The sequence below is a fragment of the Canis lupus genome, chromosome 5 (assembly GCF_011100685.1).
Source record: "Canis lupus familiaris isolate Mischka breed German Shepherd chromosome 5, alternate assembly UU_Cfam_GSD_1.0, whole genome shotgun sequence".
Lineage (NCBI taxonomy): Eukaryota > Metazoa > Chordata > Mammalia > Carnivora > Canidae > Canis > Canis lupus.
Genome location: NC_049226.1, coordinates 51,610,793 through 51,623,824, shown reverse-complemented (window position 1 = coordinate 51,623,824; position 13,032 = coordinate 51,610,793). Strand labels below are relative to the sequence as shown.

Sequence of the window (13,032 nt, the reverse complement as noted above, 5' to 3'; positions counted from 1 at the left end):
CTATTATGGACTTGCTGCTATAAACATTGGGGTGCAGGTGTCTCGTTATTTCACTGCATCTGTATCTTTGAGGTAAGTACCCAGTAGTGCAATTGCTGGGTCATAGAGTAGTTCTATTTTTAACTCTTTGAGGAACCTCCACACTGTTTTCCAGAGTGGTTGTGAAACCACATTCTGGGGAAGGGAAGGGTATTTATCAGGTTTTAATACTCTAGACACAATTTTGCCTTTAATGGAAAAGAAGGGTCCACGTAGTCCAGGAATTAATTATAGAGCAATTCCTAGAAGGGTTTTTTAAATCCTTAACATTCAAAATATGCTAAAAGAATGAGCTAAGAAAATAATAAACCCCCAGCCTGAAAAGAGAATTACATACCTGTGTATATAAGGAGACACAGTGGACACCAGTATCCCTCTCCTCAATACTCTCTCCCCCTCAATAAGGAAAGGGTCAAGGATGACCTGGACTTATACCTCAGTCTACCACTTGGTAGCCACTATCCTACTTAAGTTACATAACTACCAGGAACCCTCAGTTCTCCCATATTTAAAAAAAAAAAAGTGGATTCTATAATATCTTCATCATAGGTTGTCGAGAGGATCAAACAAGAGAACCATTGTGAAGTCTATGAAGACCACCTTACACATTTCTCCCTCACATTCCTTCTGGTAAATAGGCTTTGTGTATGGGCTCACTCCAAGTATAATCCTCAGATGCAAGATCTACTATCTGTTGAGCTCTTCGGGGCTTGACTTTTGCCAACAGTGGAAGGTAGCTACTCCCTATCTCCATGACTTTGGGTTCTGGATCTTCATTTCCTACATATGTTATATTTTGCCTACATCATCAGTGTCCTCAGTCTCAATGGAAGAGGTCTCTAATCTCCCTTTTGGGGGAAATAGATTCTTCTTGATACCATATAGGATCTATGCACAGCCCAAAGACACACCCCTGGTGCATCACAATTGAGCAAATCCTGGAAGCTTTTAATGAAAAATGCTGCTAAACCATAAGAGTAACATTGTGTATGTTTCACCAGGCCCCAGAGAAGGAAGTTAAAAGGAGGGTAAGCAGTCTAAAGTAACTACCCATTATTGGGATTCTCTGTGTTCTGTTGTGCATGCACCCTATCTAGCAATTTCTCAGCATAATGAGATCCTCTAGAAAAATGGGGGCAAGGATGCTCTAAGGCAAACATGCAATCTTTACCATTGGATGTATTTCCCCAATCACATTCCTTTTGTTCACAGAAGCTAGAGAAAAACCTAGAGTAGTTTCTGTTTTCTAGCTGACCCTGACTGACCTAGAGAGGAAAAACGGAGATAAAGAGGCCAGTTGGGAGCTATGGCTTGTGTCTTGAGATAGAAGGATGGGGTTATTATATTAGCAGTGAGGGTGAAGGAGAGAGAATGACAATCAGGAAGGATTTTAGAAATAGGATAGCAGGACATGGTCAGCAGTCTCATACTAAACATGAGGGAAGAAGAAGGGACAGACACAGTAAGTTCCACCTGGGGTTTGAGCGCTGCGCAGATGTTGAGGTCACCCAGTAATCAGAAAACCAGAGCTGACTAGTTTTGGAGGACTCTTAGTTGGTATCTAATAGATAATGAAGTATACAGCTCTGTAATGAATATTTATAATTTTGTATCCCAGACCCTATTCCTGACAGAAACAGCAGCCTCCCTATTTACAGATATTGTTCTAAATAATCAACCTGAATGGAAACTGATATGTTTGTCTGAGATTCTGCTTGCCTGACTAAATTAAGAGATAGGCCCCTGAACCAAGGCAAGCCCATCTGGATTCTTCACCAGGACTTTCTAACCAGGTCAAGAGAGGCTCTTTATTCCATTTTTATTTTTAAAAAAGTTGAGCCTAGAGATATGGGCATCCAGAAAATCATGGAGAACCCAGCCTAAGAGAGTGGTGCCAACCTGAAAGGCAAAGCATAACTAATACAGTAATGATGTCCATCTTGTATGTGGTTGTGAGAGCAAAATGAAAAAAGCCACATGGAAAGTCTAGCACTGTGCATGGCACCTAGCAGTTATTCAATAAGCTCTCCTGACTGAGGGCACAAACTGTGAGCTTTGAATGGCAAAGATAGGAATGAATGATTTCAGCCACAGAGGAGATGGTCTTTGGATTGTGTTTGAAAGATGGGTTGAATACAGTCTGGGAGGACTGAATTTTAGGAACTCTGTGGCTCCAGAAGCACCCAGGCATCAGGGAGAGTGGGCAGTAAGAGCTTCCTGGAGAGAGCTGGGTGTTCACAGCACCCCCGCGCCACACACACACACACACACACACACACACACACAACCACCATCGCAAGCAGCTTTCCTCTTCTCCACAGGAGGGGTTTGAAGAACAAGCCTGCCTGCCACACTCAGGCTGCAACCGTGACCTTGCTGGGCCCTGAGAGTGACAAGAACGAAGCCCATAATTATTAACCTTGCCACTTGTTTCTGTAGTTTATTGTGACAAGACAATGCAATAAGGAGGGAGGTAATCAAAAAGCAATTTTGTAGCAGTAAGCTTAAAGTGACAAACCTTGCTTTTCCTAAATAAATCACCATTATTCCCATATGGCTCAGGACTGACAACTTGGGTTTCCTTAGTAACCGAGTACTTAGCTAAACCTGTGGCCCAGTGTGAGCGGGAGCCAGCCGCATCTGGAGAGGAGAACTAGTTGCCAAGTCTTTTCCAGAGGGCCCCCCCATGCCTTCCAGGTGAGCACGGTCACCATTAGCATTCCGCTTTAACTTTCTCTGTTTGCACTATTCTCTGGAGATCCCTGAGGTCTATGACACGTAGTAATTTGTCATTTTGCAGCATCATTAATTTGGTTTCTGAGAGTCATTTGCTTTGCCAGTGAGTAGGTCTGAGAACCCCAACATTCATATCTCAGCATGGCTTTTGAGGTTTACAAGGCAAGGCTCATGAACTGAATTCTAAAAATGTACAAAAAAATGATTTCTCTATGAATCGTAGTTCTAAAGCAGAAAGCCAAGAGCTAATGCTGGTGATGGAAGTGAAGAAAAAGTAATAAAGACTAGAAAGCAATGGCTCTTGGGAAAAGTTTTGTGGCAAAAATAATATATTCCAGATTGACATTTGCAAATATCTGGATTTATAAGGGTTTCTGAATTATCCTTTGCGAGGGTTAAATATTTACACTGTTTTCTAAGTTTACACCTTCCTTTCTCTCCTCCTCCTTCCTTCTTCCCTTCCTTTTTTCTTTTTTCTCTTCCTACTCTCATCCCTTATTCATACACATTAACTGAGCCCCTACCTAGTCTAAGCCACGGGCTCTGCACACAGGGGCTGCACCCCAGCTCTCAAGTCTGACAGCCTGGCTGGGGAGATAGACATGTGGACAGATGAGTTACACTCCCAGGCCAGAAACTCGGAGGTGAGTATGAATACCCTGGCCTGCAGGCTTTAGGGAAGAGCCTTGAGGGGTGCTATTTGGGCACAGCCCTGAAGGACAAGTGAGGTGTGACATGTGGGACTATATGCCAGTGGCCTGAGGAGAGGAGCCAAGTTGAATGTGGCTTAAACATGGAGTCTGCACAAGCTCAGGATGGGTGGGTTCAGAATAGGAGTAGAAGGGCCTGCACTGGGTGCTCACAACGCTGCCATGCCCAGAATGCCTCCTCCAGGCTGCCCTCACCTGATCCTCCCATTCCCTGGCTCTTCAAGCCTCAGGGTCTCTCCTTCCCTACCCATTTTTTGTAGGGCTTCCCTGGGGACAGGAGAGACCCTCCCACTAACACTTCCTCTAAAGCTTCTCCTACGTTTCTTCATAGCCTTTCACCAAAACACAATTTTAATGTTACATTTATTTTTTAGTTTACTTATTATATCTGTCCTCTGGCCTGGACTCTAAACTAAGTTCCTGGAAATCAGAGGAAGCTTTTTTTGATTCATTACTGTATCCCCTGCAGCTGAAGAAGTGCCTCTTTGCCTACAGCTGATCCTCCACAAATACCATTTGAATGAATGCATGAATGAGTCAAGACTCAGTTTGGAAGAGGAGTATCCCTTTGCCATGTGCATTTCCTAGTGCCTGTGTTTACATCATCACAGGTCTTTTTGATAACACAGAACTGAAAACATTTACTTGCCTGCTCTCCTCCCCCCACAGCTCCCAACCAAGAGCTCCCCCTGAACCTGGCACATGCATAGGTTGAACTGAGACTTTTCCCAATAACAGGACCATTTTCCGGGGGAGTAGGAGGAAGTTAGGAACTTTCTGTGAGTCCCTCCAAACACACCTCACCCCACACATCCCCTCCCACCCAGTGCTCTGTGGCCTCAGCTCCCTTCTGGTTGAGGACATCAGGAAAGAAGGGCTGGCCCCTCCTGCTGGCTGCCAGCTCTGCCTCAGCATCCTGTCTGCCGCACAGGCACTTCTCTTTGCAAGCTGACTCTCATACCCTGAGGCAATTGCCTGTGCTCCTGTGTGTGGATAATGAGGTTGTAGGCTGTGTGAAGAAGCAGAGCTTGAGCAGTCACAAGGGGCCTCCCACATCCCCACCTTTTCTATTCTCACCCAGGGGGCCCACCCGACTGGAAGGTGCAGTAGGTGCAGAATTGCACATTTGGCCGGCACCTCGCATGGGGTGGTCTCAACTCCTCCTAACAAACAGCCCAATGAGAACAAAGCAGGGAGGATAAGGTGAGTCAGGAGCGAAGGGAAGGGGAAGCTTGGATAGGTTGCAATTTTAAATAGAGTGAACAGGGTACTCACAGGGAAGGTGACATTCGAGAAGAGATTTTAAGGAAGTGAGGGTGTCAACCCCATAAACAACTGGTGGAAAAGCATTCTAGGCAAAAGGGAGAGCCAATGCAAAAGCCCCAGGGTGAGAGCTCTCTAGAGTTTTTGAAGAACAGCAAGGAGGTCAGTGAGGTTGGAGGGAGAGTGGGGGTGTAAGCAAGGGTAATAAGAGGTGATTTCAGAGAAAAAGTTGGGGGTGCAGATTATGCAGGCCCCTGAAGGACTCTGGCTTTGACTGCGTGAACAGGGTCCATGGCAGGGTTTTGAGCAGAGGAGTGATAGAATCTGACTTGTATTTCTGAAGGATTGAAGGATCGATCTTGCTGCTGTGTCAGTAATGGACTACAAGGGGGCAAGGAAAGGCAGCAGTAGTGTAGAAGGCTATTGAACTAATCCAAGCAAGGATGACAGCTTGAAGGAGGGTAACAGAAGTGAAGACGGTGAGAAGTAGTAGCCTTCTGGATATGGAGGGTAGAGCCAACAGGACTCCCTGAGGTATTGGAAACAGGCTTTGAGAGAAGGGGAAATACCATGGATGACTCCATGGCCGCAGAAGAAAACAAGAGGAAGGACCAGGGTGCTGAGCGTGGAGAACTAAAGTCTTTTCTCCACCTATACTCACTATATTATGACCCACCAGAACCTCAGAATCACCTGACACTGTTTCATGAGCACTCCTACCTTCCCGAAGCTCTCCTCTCCAGAATAGATATAGGTAATCACAGATGGCCACAAGGACTCTTATCTTTGAGAGTTTGCCCCTGTGGATGGCATTACTCAGGACCCCTTGCTGGGACTTCAGATTGGGTTCATCCAATGGGAGATTGGTGGGCACAAGGACAGAGAAGTCAGAGTTTGTTTTTTTCCTCTGCTTTCTCCTCCACAAAACCTTACGAGTCAATGAGATTGCTCCCTGGGGCCTATTTTCCTTGGTTCTGTCATCCCTTCTGCCTAGAATTCCCTCTGACCTCATCCCTTGTCCTCTATTTTTATCCTGGCCCTCTTCTCCATCAGCCTTTCCCTAAAGGAGGAAAACAGTCTGCTTCTCTGCCACAATTCCTGTGTTTTTGCCTTTAGCCTTGTGTCCTGTCACTGGGTGGAGAGGCTTTGTTATTTATGTCTCAGGCCTAACTCAGTTAATCTGTTCCATAATTTATAAGACAGCTAGCCTTAGCATGTCTGAGCTATTGAACAAATATCAGTGGGAATTTAGATCTGGTCTCTGACGAGCACAGGATCTGCCATCTGTGGCCTGGGCAGGGCCACCATGGGGGGAGAAGATCAGACTGCTACCTCAGCTTCTCAAACTAATATGGTCCTCCACCCCGGAATGGAGCACATCCCCAACTCTAGCAGTTAAACTGAGGTCCTGGCACCCTGCCCAGCCTTCACCTGCCTGGGGGTGAAAAATACACAAACTGTAGAATCCAAATGGCAAGGATTTAAAGCCAGATCTTCATTTTGGTTGTGTGATATCAGGTAAGTCATTTTACTTCTCTAAGCATATAAGTTGGGCCAATAATACCCGCCCAGTCTCCTTCATTGAGAAAATACTATGGATTCTACTGAATGCCATGAATCTCACCAACATTATCTCATGTGGTCCTCACACCCAATCATCTAGTTAGACCTAGGGCACACCCACTGAAGATTTGCAGAAGAGTAGTTAAGTGGAGATAACTTTATTATTTATCTCTTAGGATTCTGAACAGGGGTGAGCAAATGGGAAGCATCCCCCCCGCCCCCTGGAGTGACCGGCTTCACCCAAGACATCCAACTGGAACAACCAAAAGTCCTAGGCACTGTATTCTTAGTCCGTCAGATGTCTTGGCTCCTCAATATCATTCACTATCTCTCCTTCCCATGCCACAAAATAAAGCTTGCTCCTTAATGGTTTCCCTTGGCAAATGAATTATACAAGAGACAAAATTAAAAATGGCAAGCAGTTACTATCAACCCCTTTCAAGTAAAATTCCAGAAACTCAAAAAAAAAAAAAAAAAGGAGGAAATACTAGAAGAGAAGAAAAAGAAACAATTAAAAAGTCTTTAATCATTTGTTGAATAATAAAATGACACCATTATAATATATGACTCTAAAATCACTCCTTGGGGGGTGCCTGAGTGGCTCAGTCAGGTAAGCATCTGCCTTCGGCTCAGGTCATGATCCTGGGGTCCTGGGATCAAGCCCAGCGCTGGGCTCCCTGCTCAGCGGGGAGTCTGTTTCTCCCTCTCCCTCTGCACTTTCCCCCCTGCTTGAATAAATAAATAAATAAATAAATAAATAAATAAATAAATAAATAAATAAAATCTTTTTAAAATAAATAAGTAAGTAAGTAAGTAAAATCACTCCCTGGATACAGAATAGGTAAAGAAAGAGATGCAATGCCAATGATGCCTATAGGTAATTGTTCCTAGGTAAATGGTCCCAGTACCCCCCAGCACCCCAGTCAGAGCACAGGGAGCCTTTAAACAGCTCCCTCTCCTTCACCCACACACTGTACCAGGCACAAACTCTGTCTGTCCACCACCACCTAAACTTTTTGATCTACCACCTGGCTATGTGTTCTCTCCCTGTCTCCAAGACCTTTACACCTGGCCAGCCTCCAGCCCATCCTCAATGCAGTAGCCTCTAAGACTTACTCTTCCATAACACAACTGAGGTCCACTTTCTTCCCTGTTCAGAGCCTCTCTTATCTCTCCGCTGCCTCAAATATTAGTTTTCAAACTTGAATGTGCATAAGAATCCCCTGGAGAGCTTATTAAAAATCTAGATGCTTAGGCATCACCCTAGAGACTTCTCAATCTCTGGGTCTTCAGAGAAGTCTGGAAAACTGCATTTTTAAATAAATGCCCTACCCCTGCTGGGGCAGTCTGAACAGTACATTTTAAGAAAACCTAGAAAGGAAGGAAGGAACTCAGGGAGGGAGGGAGGAAGAAAGGCGGGCAGGCAGACAAGCAGACGAGGCATGAGGACTTAGTTCATGTCCCTCAGAATGGCGTAGTTGATTCGTCACCATCGGGCACCTGCCTGCACGGTCTTCCAAGTTGCCCTCTCTGACCACCCGAGGAAAACAGTGTCTCCTCAGCATGTGCTATCATCTGTACTCTCTGCTTTTTTCCCAGAACAAATCTGACTACCTGACACGTTTTTGATTATCAGCGTGCTTATTTTCTTCTTCCCCCAAAAGAGCAAAAGCTGTGGTGCAAGCAAGGCTTAATATATTTATTTCCTATATTTCTTATTACCTATAAGAATGGCTGACACGTGAAAGGCAATGGCTGTAAACATCTGTGGGAGACACACCATCCAACGAGGCAGAGACGTGGCACCCCCAGCTCCTCTCCTGCACGTTCTTCGAGAAGTGAGCATGGCCCTTGCCAATCATGCGACTCTGAGGGGCCTGTCAGGGCACTGCCCTGTCCTCCCTCCGCAGCTGGGCAAGCACATGACCAAGGCCTGGCCAATCACGTTGGCCCATGTCCACTTGGGCTGCGGTGATGGTTCTACAGGTGGGCTTGTGCTCTCTTGGGTCAGGTGGGGTGTCTTGCGGTAGTGACTAGGATGAGAATTTGGAGCTGCCTGAGCCCACATTCCCTCCACATCTGCAATAGCAGAAAGAAAGGAGGCCCAGAGGAAGAAGCCGAGTTTAGAAAAGAGAAGAGCCCAGCTATGTGGAGGCTGCAGGTCCAAGCCCGGCGGTCTTGTGGGCTGTGGGCAGTGTGGGTCCTGTTCTCCAGTCACACCTCACACCCTTTCCAGCTGCAGAAGGCACTCCCCTGTTTTTGCTTCAGTTCATATGACTTGTTTTTCTGTCTTTGGCAGTTGATGGAGTTTTGCCCCATACGGAAGAACTGATTGGATATGTAATTGGTTACAGTTTGTTTTGAAGTGCTGGGAAGAAAAAATGTAGGGTGCCTTGAAAACAGTTGGCAGGCCTAATCCAGTCTAAAGGGTCAGACTGTCTCCTCGATGAACAGCATTTAGCTGCAGCTCGCAGGATGAGAAAAGTTAGCCAGATTAAGGAAGGGAGAGCGCTGGGAGCATTCAGGTTACCGAAAGCAGGCCAATGTGATGGGCACTGTTGGTCTCCACGCCTGCCCTCATGCCCTGGGATCACTTCTGTTCCTGTGTTTTGTGGCTAGCCACTTACCTTAACACCTGTGATCTTCACAGGCTGGAGGCACCTCACCTGTACCAAGACCCAGAGGTGCCTGGGAGTTTATGTCCTCCTCGGGTGCCCAGTGCCAATAACCAATTGATATGGATGAATTGAAGGTGGAGAAAGTCTACGGCTTCCTGTGGAATCAGGAACAGTTTGAAACTGCACCTGAAATCACACTCTTTCTTGGCTTCCACCACTTCTTCCTGGGTTCCTCTTGGGAATACTCATAGAAGAAACCATCTGTATCTGAATCTTGGACTCAGAGCCGGTTTTGCAGAGAGCCCACTAAGCCAGCCAATGTGGCTAAAGCAGCAGAAGGTGGGATTGAGGGTGGTCGGTAGGGAACAGCGCATTGGACTTCAATGGGTCATGTATAGGACCCTGGTCTAGAGCCCAAGAGCCATGAGATACCACTGAAGGATTTTGAGTAGTAGCAGAACGCTTCCCTACTCTCCCACTCAGTGCTATAGAGCCAAACTTTTCAACATTTCTCAAATAGCTCACTTTTTTTTCCAAGCCCATCTGTCAGTGTTGACCTAGGGTGTTCTTTTCCCTGGAAAGCCCTCTCCTACCTTCTCAGATAACTCTGATGTGTCCATGAGACTTATTTCAAGTACTGCCTCTTGGGGAAGCCTTCCCTGACTTCCACCAGTAACCACTCCTACCCAGCTCTGAACTAGACGCTGCTTCTCTATGCTCCCCCAGCATCCTCTTCCTATTTTTTATCATTCAGCTCTTTTCAACAAACAAATGGTAATTGGGGGAACCTGCTCAAACATTTCTCTATACGTGGGCAAGTGAGCTTAGCAACGTTGACTGTATGTTCTGAGCTTCCTGAGAACAAAAATAGTCTACCTTTTACTCCTTAAAGTCTTATTCAGTGCCTACTAAAAACTAGCATTTGCCTACTTGCTTACCATGTGGTAAAACACTTTCCCAAGCACATCACATGCTATTTTATTTCTGACAGTCCTGTGAGGAAAGTATGTGTTATCCCCATTTTACAAATCCGACAACAGACTGAGGCACAGAGAGACTAAATAGTTCACCCAAGATCATACAGCTAATAAATGACAGAGGATTCAATCCTCAAGGATTCCTAAGAGGAACTTAGGTTCTTAAACAATGTGTTGAAGCCAATATATAGCACACGCTTTAAAGAGGTGGGTATGATTACCAGTTATCAGTATCGTTATAAGACCCTTGCACTTCTAGCCTAATTTTGGTCTCCTCCTGCTCCAGTGGGCATCCTTCCAGTCATGTTGATCCACAGTTCATCTCCTTCCTGCTTTTTCTCACACTCCTTAACAGTCCTTGAAAGCTTTGCTGCTCCAGTGTTACCTCACAATGGAACAATTACTGGGATTGGATGCTCATGTGTCTCTATGTGGTAACATGTGAGATCCTTGTCTCCCTGACAAGATTTTAAGAGCGACTAGATGCCTTGATGAAATTTTGGAATACCCAAGAGGCCCATCAACCACATATATAAATCCTGTCTGCAGCAGGAATGGGAGGAGAAGAGTATTTCCTGGGAAGATTTCCAAGATGCTTCCAGTTGAAATCTGAAGACTGTGAGACACAAACATGGACTTGTGCCCTGGAGTTTACTCTGGGCGCCGCCCCCCCACCCCGCCAACCTTGCTGGCTGCCTCTTCTGGTTTCAAGTTGTGTGCTTATTTATTCAGCACTCACTGGAAGCCTACTATGCACAGGACACCAGGCTAAAAGCTGAGCTCCCAGAAATGTCTGAGGGAAGGTACTGGGCTTCCCAGAGCTAGAAGCCTAGAGGGAAAGTCTGACAAGCAATACACTGGGACAAGTCCTGTGACTGAAGTAGTAGGAGCACAAGAGGAAGGACCCTTGACCTTGGCCCAGATTGGAAGGATCAGGGAAAACCGCTTGGCAGAGGTAAAAATGGAAGGAACTTCAAAGATGAATCTGTGTTTGGGTCTTGACATTACTTCTTATTAAGCTTCATGACTTTGGGAAAATTACTTAGCCTCTCTGAGCTTGGATTATCTTATTTGTATAATGGGAATAATTGTGTGTATACAGTGTGGAATTAATAAGATAATGAGATAAGCATGTGTCAGCTACATAGCTATTTGTTGAATTTTCACTGTGCATCAGGCACTGTTCTTTGCAACTTCAGCCCATTTACCCCTAACAGCTACTCTTTGATATAGAAACTATCATTGACATCATTTTATAAATGAGAAAGTGGAGGCACTGTCTTAGTTTGGATTAACAAACCATTTGCAGATGCTAAGACAAGGATTTGAATGCAAACAGTTAATGAAGAGATGCAAAGGACACAGTACCAGTGAGCAATAACACAGGCATTATTAAGCCAGCCACTGTGGTGGGTGAATAGAGCCTAATCCTGCAGGGAACTCTGGAGAATGGTATAAAACCCATGCCTGGGAACTATCCTGAGCAAGAAGTAAGGAAGCTGGGGCATTTATCCCCCCACATCTGTCAGTTGTTGGTCAAAGGCCATCCCTAGGAGACTCTGGGCCTGCAATGGTCATTGACAGAGCAGACTCTGGGGGCCCAAGGATAGCTCTCCAACAAAGATGCAGATGCTGAACATGGAAAGTTGGGCTGGAAAGGGTGAGGACACTAAGGGGATGTGAAGGGACAGGCCTCAAAAACTGACATTGTTGGCCTAGGCTCCAGAGGTTAAGTAACTTACCCAAGATCACACAGCTATTAAGTGATGGAACTGGGGGTTTGAACCAGGCTATCTGGCTCCAGAGCCCATTCTGTTAACTCTGCACTAAACTGCCTCTCCTACATTGCTGGTCACATGAGGTGTAGCTCCTGTGGTGGTCGTCATTGTCATGATTATTATCCTTTGGTCCCACCTCTAGAGATTAAATGGCAGGGGCAAGTAGGTCATTTGTTTTACCTTGTGTTGTGTTGGAAAGATAGAGTTTGGGAATTGGAGCTCCTTAGTTCAAGCCCTAACTGTGCTCTGCCTAGCTAGACAGATCATTTACCCTCTCTGGCCCTGATTTCCTCATTTATAAAAGAAGTGTCAGATTGGATGATCTCTAAGGAAGTTTCTCTGTCTGACATTCTTTACTTCCTTCAAATGACTTTTCCCCCAAAGTGCAGGGTGCCTTTCCTCTTGGTAAGTCCAGGTCAGTGGGTGTATCCAACTTGACCATCCCCGCCCCTTCAGACAGCAAGCTCCTGATTAACCAGGACTGACGGTAATTTATGTACTTACAAAATCCTCCTTGTTGGGAACAAGAGAAAATTAAATTGCTCACTGGAGTCGGTAACAGATGGTTGGCTCCATCTTCTTCTGACTGGGACCCCCCCCTAAAGAGAGTAATTGAGGGCATCCTGTCACACAAAAGGGGCCGAGGGGGTGAGGGAGGCTGAAGGATGGTTGGGAGTCCTCTCTTTGGCACATAAGTCATTGTGATGTCTCCCCATTTCTCAGTGAAGGAGAAAATCAAATACAACCCAAAAGGAACTAAAGCACTTTGTAAATAGGGCATGCTGGGGTGCCTCCAGCTTTTTTTATTCCACTTCATTTATTTTGGTTTTGTGTACCCCCAAAGCCAAGTTGGAGGTTTCCCAAGCATCTGGCCCAGAAAACTCAAGTTGGCCTGTCCCAAGGGAACCCCAGATGGATCTGGACACTGACTGGGCCATACTCATTCATCACTGCTGGCCCGCTTCCAAAACCTCCAAAATGCTAGTTTTAACCAAGAGCAGACACAAGATTCCTAGTGATTGATCAATTGAGGAAAAGAGGAAGGAGAGGTTGATATCTCTGCTTCAAGCAATGGTTTACACCCAGCAACCCCACTGGTAACACATATGCACACAATCCCACTAAACTTTCTGGTATTCCTTCAGGCCTCTTAACCAAATACTCAGCAGAATAGAAGGTTCCTCCTTTGATGCCAAACTCCAAAGAGGCTTTTTTTTTTTTAAAGAGGATGTCAAAGGAGTACAATTTAGGGCATAAGAACAATAATGTCACACAGACCTGGGTTCTAATCCAAACACTGACAGACTATGTCTTTGGGAAAATCACTTAGCCTCTCTGACCCCACCCT

At 45.7% G+C, this 13,032-nt stretch overlaps 3 long non-coding RNA genes across 5 annotated transcripts in view; 1 reads left to right on the top strand and 2 right to left on the bottom strand.

The window, feature by feature from the left end:
* LOC111095947 overlaps window positions 1-12,362 on the bottom strand; it is a 51,288-nt gene extending 38,926 nt beyond the window's left edge. The window contains exon 1 of the long non-coding RNA XR_005359717.1: window positions 12,189-12,362. This is a non-coding gene — a long non-coding RNA (uncharacterized LOC111095947). The remainder of the gene's footprint in view (window positions 1-12,188) is intronic.
* Window positions 11-6,782, top strand: LOC111095946. Of its 3 annotated transcripts, XR_005359711.1 has the most exons (5): window positions 11-72; window positions 2,361-2,736; window positions 3,329-3,419; window positions 4,567-4,688; window positions 6,488-6,782. It is a non-coding gene; the product is annotated as an uncharacterized LOC111095946 (long non-coding RNA). The 3 variants fall into 3 exon arrangements; XR_005359713.1 differs by lacking the exons at window positions 2,361-2,736; window positions 3,329-3,419 and having other exon boundaries at window positions 16-72; XR_005359712.1 differs by lacking the exons at window positions 11-72; window positions 3,329-3,419 and having other exon boundaries at window positions 306-2,736.
* On the bottom strand, window positions 7,997-10,341 carry LOC119876301. The gene is made up of 2 exons (XR_005359716.1): window positions 10,128-10,341; window positions 7,997-8,679 (listed from the first exon to the last, which is right to left on the bottom strand). It is a non-coding gene; the product is annotated as an uncharacterized LOC119876301 (long non-coding RNA).
* Window positions 12,363-13,032: the final 670 nt, after the last annotated feature.